A 6,967-nucleotide genomic window follows, 5' to 3' on the forward strand; every position below is an offset into this window, starting at 1 on the left:
ACGGCACATAACAACAACAACAACAACAACCACCCCGAAAACCCAAGGAGGCATAGCTATGAGTCGGATCCGACTTGATGGCAGTGAGTTTGGTTTGGTTTTTGGCACAGGCAATCAACTTGTGCAGTCACCTTGGTCACTGGTAGGTCTATGTCTCCTCAACATGTCTCTTCTCTCTGAAATTTGGACTATAGCGTGTCTGAGATAGGGAGCGGGAACTTAGGGCTTCAGAACTCTGTTCTTTCTGTCGTCATCAGTACTCACTGAGTCACTGCTTGCTGGGTGCTCCTTCTAGGCCAGAGCACCGGGAAGAATCCTTCACAGGCATTGTCCCATTAGCACTTCACCAAGACCCCCTCACTGTCCCCATTTTACAGATGAGAAACTGAGGCCCCGTGACTGCCAGGTTGCAGACCACAGGTGCCAATGGTTGCTTCCGGAGTCCTTGTGCTTAACTCCTCTGCTCTGCCCTGAGAGAGCATGTTGGCCATGGAGGTGCATACCAGAGGGATAATTATGAGATACTGGGGAGCTAGGAAAGGAGCTCTGGTGGCACAGTGGTTGAGACATTCAGTTGCTCACCAACATTCAATAGTTTGAACCCACCAGCCCCTCTACAGGAGAAAGATGAGGCAATCTGCTTTTATAAGAGATTTATAGCCTTGGAATCTCTATGGGGGTAGTTCTATTCTGTCCAAGAGAGTTGCTATGAGTTGAAATCAGTTCAACAGCAGTTGGTAGGTGGGGAAGTAGGGAGGAAGCCCTGGTGGTGCAGTGGTTAAGAGCTCAGCTGCTAACTGGAACGTTGGTGATGGTTCAAACTCACCCAGTGATTCTGGCTCCATGGGAGAAAGACTTGGCAGTTTCCTTTCAAAAGATTGTTGTTGTTGTTAGTGCCATTGAGTCATCTCCAACTCATACTGTCCCCACGGACAACAGAACAAACACTGCCCAGGCCTGCACCGCCCTCGCTACCCTTGCTCGCTTGAGGCCATCGTTGCAGCCACCAGGTCGATCCATCTGCCTCTTTTTCACACCCCCTCTGCTTTTCCAAACATGGTGTCCTTCTCCAGGACTGGTCCCTCCTGTTAACATTTCCAGAGTACCTGAGACAAAGGCTCACCATCCTTATTTCTAAGGAGCCTTCTGGCTGTACTCTTTCGTATAGCTTACAGCCTTGGAAACCCCCTGGGGCAGTTCTACTCTGTCTTCTACTCGAGTTGGAATTAACTCGAGGGTACCCAACAACAATAACAGGGAAACAGGAAACAAGGTACTTAACACAGTGGTTAGGATTTCAGAATTAGACTGTTTGATCCATCACATTCTAGCTCCTTGACCTTTGGTTTTCCGTAACTTCTCTGAGCTTCTGGGTCCCCCATAAGTGGACATTGTAATTATTCCTATGTTGCAGGGTTAGTTGATGGTTAATGAAATCAGCCATGTAAATTATTTTAACAGTGTGTCAGATGCATAGTTTGTTTTCAGAACCATGGGAGAAGTAGTGTTGATAAAAGTGAAAATTAGTAATATCGTTTCACAATAGTAAGATCAGTACTGTGCTTGTTGTGAGTATTTCAGAATCACTGTAGACAAGAGCTCTTGGTGCTACAAGTGGTTAAAGCATTTGGCTGCCAATCAAAAGGTTGATGGTTTGAGTCCATCCAGGTGTACTTTGGAAGAAAGACCTGGTGATTCAGTTGTGAGAATCCAGTCACTGAAACTCTGTGGAGTGCAGTTTCAATTGGACACACGTGGGGTTGCCATGAGTCAGAGTTGACTCGATGGCAACTGGTTTGGGATTTTTGTTTGTTTTGAGGTGGTCGCTTGGCCCTCAGTGTGATCCCCACACTTACGTCTTGACTATACCCAAGATGATGCATTGAGGGTGAAGGGGGAAGAGGCCCACAGAGCTGCCTGTGTGTCCTTGTGAGAGCTGACTGACGGTCTTTATACAGACTTCCACCTGCAGAGCCACTGACAGTGGCCATATGCACAGGCCCTGATTGATTGGCAGAGAGAAACCCTCATTCATCGGGCTCGTTATGAAGAGTGATGGAGCAGGGTACCAGCAGTGCTGGTGACATCTGCAGTGTGACCACATCCAGGGGTGCTAGCTGGGCATCAGCTTGTCCCATCTTGGTGCAGGGGTTATTACCTATGCTGTTGAGCAAATCTCTTAAAGGTGCTCTGGGAAGGATGCGCTCCCTCTTGGGTCCTTAGGAAGGGAAGGCTGGTCCGTTGCACAGCTCATGGTCAAAGCATTGTGAGGCACTCATCTTTCCTTTCAGCGTCCTTAGAAGACTGAGTCTAGTTCAGATTGCTGCCAATTTCCAGTGCTGCGTGGGTGACGGACAGGTGGATGCTGGCAGGAATCCCCAAAGGAATGGAAAATAGTTCTCTATTTCCTATTCAGGAGTGGTGGTCCAATGGTGGAACTCTCACCTTCATGTGGAAGGCCTGGGTTCAATTCCCAGCCAGTGCACCTCATGCATGGTGACCATCCATTGGTCAGCAGAGGCCTGCATATGGCCGTGAGGGTGAACGGGTTTCAGTGGCACTTCCAGACTGAGACGGACTAGGAAGGAAGGCCTGGTGATCCCTTCCAAAATTCAGCCAGTGAAATTGAAAACCCATGGATCACAACGGTCCAATCCTGTCATGCATTGGGTGGCCATGAGTAGGGGTGGGACTCAAAGGCAGCTAACAACAGCAACACGGAGAGATGTAAGGCAGGTGGGTGTAACAACAGCTACATGGGGAGATGTAAGGCAGGTGGATGTCTGAAGGCATTTCACAGCTCAGTTGCAGCCTTTGAAAAGACCAGGGACCCCTGGTGTGTATGAATGTACGTGTGAGTGTGTGGTGTGTCTGAGTGTGGGTGTGTTGTGTATGAGTGTGTGTATGAGTGAGTGTGGTGTCTAGGAGTGAGTGTGGTGTGTATGAATGTATCTGTGAGTGTGTGGTGTACGTGTGAGTGTGTAGCATGCATGTTTTGCAGGAGGGAAACAAGGAGCAAGTGGCTGCAAAATGGCAGAGAGGTTGTCTGCAGTGATGGCAGGACCCAAGAACCCACGAGAATGAGTGGTGACCCTCCTGCTGGTGGCACTGTGATGCCTGGCCTTCTGGTTATTACACGTCCAGGGTGCAACTGTGTTCTGTCTCCATGTCCTACCTCTTGAGTAATCCCTGTGTGTTTACCTGTTGCGTTTGGTGAGTGACAGCTTCTCGGCCGGTAGAGCCAGACACTAGCTTTAGGACCATACCTTTGTAATCTCTATAAAGCTTACTGAGAAAATGAAGTTCATTTCTTCACCCAGGACCCCCGTCCTGGTCATCCCTTCATTGGATCTATGCCACTATCAGAGGTTAAAAGAATTCTGGAAAATTCTTTTGGGACTTGAGCATTTAGAGTCTGTTTTCAAGTCTTCTATGAGCACAGTTTGCTGTTGTCAGGAGCCATCCAGTTGGCTGTGGCTCACGGTGACCCTGTACATGACAGAGCAAACGTTGCCTGGTCCTTGATGCCTGCCACTCTTGAGTCTGTTGTCATGGACACAGTTTGTTTTGGGAGCCTTCCAACCTTCAGCCTCCAGCACTGTGTCGGACAGTGTTCTGTGGGGATCCATAATGGTTTCATTGGCTGATTTTTTTGAATCTCCAGGGCTTTCTTCCTAGTCTGTCTTAGTCTGGACACTCTGCTGAAACCTGTCTACCTTGAGTGACCCTGTTAGCATTTGAAATACTAGTGGCCTAGGTCCTAGCTACGTTACCGATGTTGTTATGTTATCTGTGTTGCTGTGTTGTCATAGTAACATGCCAGTCACCACAGGGCCTAACCCTTTTTCACCCCTTTTTGAAATTCACATCTTAGATGGCTTCACTTTTTACTCATGTGTTCTAGTTCTGGGGCCTCGTGGGTTCTGACGTTCCTTCTTCCTTTTTTTGATCTTGGAACAAGGACTGTTTTGTTCGATGTTCCCTGTTCTCTTGTAAGGTAGGATGTGGTCACTCTGTACCCTTCACTTGTTTGCTGTTTGGAAACAAAGATCAGTCCAGTTTCCATCTTCAGAAATAAAGTCAGAGTGGGAGACGGCTCACACAATCGGATTTGCCTCTGGTCCACCTCTTCTGCTCATTAAAAATAAGTGAAGTTACATATTCCATAAAGTGCCAGATGGCTTTACTGAAACTAGCAATGAGGGAGAGAATCCACCGCAGGGAGCAAGAGGGCTTTGAGCTTTCCTTCCCTGGTCATATCTTCTCTTTGCATGAGTTTCGGGATCCTACTGGAGAGTATGGGTTAAGGCATTGGGCTGCTAACCAAAAGGTTGGTGGTTCGAAGCTCCCAGCTGCTCCGTGGGAGAAAGGTGGGCAGTCTACTTCCATCAGGATTTACATAGAGCCTTGGAAACCCTATGGGGGCAGTTTTAGCCTGTCCTATAGGGTCACCATGAGTCGGAACTGACTCACTGGCAGTGGGTTTATTGGGAAATACTGATTTGGTCAGCCATCGATGTGCCTCAGTGCAGGAGAACAGATAGAATTTTCTGGAACAGATGCTTGCCTCAAAAAAAAAAAAAAAAAAAGGAAGAAGTTTATGAAATGCCAGCAGATGTCAGTGTGTCCTTGCCATTTGATTTTTTCCCTTTAACTTCTTTTTTAAAGCAACATTAATTATTTTCAGTAGTGAAGTCACAGGTGCATTTCCCTAAAGGCCTTATATTAAGGTACCCTGAAGTCACATTTTTTTTTTTTTTTTAGGGTTGGGGGTGGAGACTAGCAGAGCTCACTTCATAATGTGAATCCTCCCGGTTATCTTAACTGTGCAATATTTTTGCCTTTTCCTGGAGTCATGGCTCCGAAATGCAAGGTATCATGTGAGTGTTCCTTTTCTCCTTCTCTCTAAGCCATTGTTCAGAAACTGATAATGGCCCAGGATGCAGCTTGGCTTTGAGCATCATCTGGCTGTGGTAAGTGATGCTGCTGTTTATTTGAAAGCTGGAGTTTGCCAGGGGGAAAGGGGTTGGACTTAGTTGTGGAATTTGTCCCTCTGAGTTTGGATGAGAACCTTTTAAGTTTCCGCTGTAGTCGAGAGCCCAACAAGCTACCTAGGAATGGCTTCTCTTCAGACATTGCTTGCACTGGAGTCCCTGGGTATAGTACAAACACTTAAGAGTTTGGCTACAACCCAGAGGTTGATGGTTCAAATCCACCCAGAGGCACTTTGGCAAACCCTAGGAGCCATTCCACTCTAACCCACATGGGGTTACCTTGAGTCAAAATTGACTCAATGGCAGCTGTTTTCTTTTTATTTTTTTAAATAAGGAAAAGACTTGGCCTCAGTATTTACAATGATTCCTTGTCAGCAAGGGAAAATTTTGCTCACGTTTATGAAAGGCCAGTACAAAAGAAAGATGATAGTGTCTAAGCAGGCTCTGATGTCTTTCACAAGGCATACTGTATGTTTCACTTTTTGTATTTATTTTTCATAGTTCACATTTAAATGGTACAGTACTCAAAAGCTATGCAATAGTTGTTGTTGTTGTTGTTAGGTGCCACCAAGTGAGTCCCAACCCACAGTAACCTAATGGATGATACAGAACAAAATGGTACCTGGTCCTGCACCGTCTGAACATCATTGCTATGTTTAAGTCTGTTTGTTGCAGCCACTGTATACACCATCTCATTGAGGGTCTTCTTCTTTTTTTTTTCTCTCTCTCCTACTTTACCATGCATTGTGTCCTTCTCCAAGGACTGGTCCCTCCTGAGAACATGTCCAAAATAAGTGAGATGAAATCTAGCCCTTTTGCTGTCAAGTAGTATTCCTGCCATACCTCTTTCAAGACAGTTCAGTTCATTCTTATGGCAGTCCGTGGTATATTCAGTGTTCTGCGCCACCAGCAGAATTCAAAAGCATCAATTCTTTTCCAGTCGTCCTTACTCATTGTCCAGCTTCCACATGCACGTGAGAAGCCCTAGTTGTACAGTGGTTAAGTACTCAGCTGCTAACCCATAGGTCAGCAGTTTGAACCTTACAGACACTCTGTGGGAGAAAGCTGAAGTGGTTGGCTTCTCTAAAGATAACAGCCTTGAAAACCTTATGGGGCAGTTCTACTCTATGCTATGAGGTCACTGTGAGTCAGAATTGACTCCGTAGTAGTGGATGTGGTTTGGGCTTTGCTTCTGTGAAGGTGACAGCCTTGGAAACCCTACAGTGCAGTTCCACTCTGTCCTCTAGGGGCGCTGTGAGTTGGAATCTACTCCATGGCAGTGGGTGTGGTTTGGGCTTTGCTTCTGTGAAGACTGACAGCCTTGGAAACCCTGTGGTGCAGTTCCACTCTGTCCTCTAGGGGTGCTGTGGGTTGGAATGGACTAGACGGCAGTAAGGATGTAACAATGTGCAAAGAAAAAGAAATCTCCCTTCCACTTGCCTCCCTGTTCAGCAGAGACAACTACTACTGTGCTTTCTTGTGCACTGTTTTATATACTATACACACACACATCCACACAGACAGAAGATAACATGCAACACACATGGTTTCCCTCTTGCCTCCTCTTTTTAACTTGTTGATGTCTTTTAGAGACTATTTTGTGTCCAAACAGCTCTCTCTCCTCCCTTTCTGTTAATGTTGCCTAGTATCTCACTGTGGCACAGTAGCTAAGGCATTTGACTGCTAACCAGAAGGTTGGCAGTTCAAATCCACCAGCTGCTTTACAGAAGGAAGACGGGGCCATCTCCTTCCATAAAGATTTACTGCCTCGAAAACCCAATGGGGGTTGCTATGAGCCAGAAGTGACTTGATGGCAGTGAGTTTGTTTGTTTGTTTGTTTTGGTTTAGTATCTCACTGTATAGATTTATTCCGTGTCATTCGTTGGTCTTCTTTTGGTGAGTGTTTAGGTTGTTTCCAATATTGCCTAGTTACGGTGCTATGTCAATCTCTCTGGCTGCCACCATTTCTCCTA

Source organism: Orycteropus afer, unplaced genomic scaffold, assembly GCF_000298275.1.
Source record: "Orycteropus afer afer isolate SDZICR_OR568_19922 unplaced genomic scaffold, OryAfe1.0 scaffold00061, whole genome shotgun sequence".
In the NCBI taxonomy this organism is placed as follows: Eukaryota; Metazoa; Chordata; class Mammalia; order Tubulidentata; family Orycteropodidae; genus Orycteropus; species Orycteropus afer.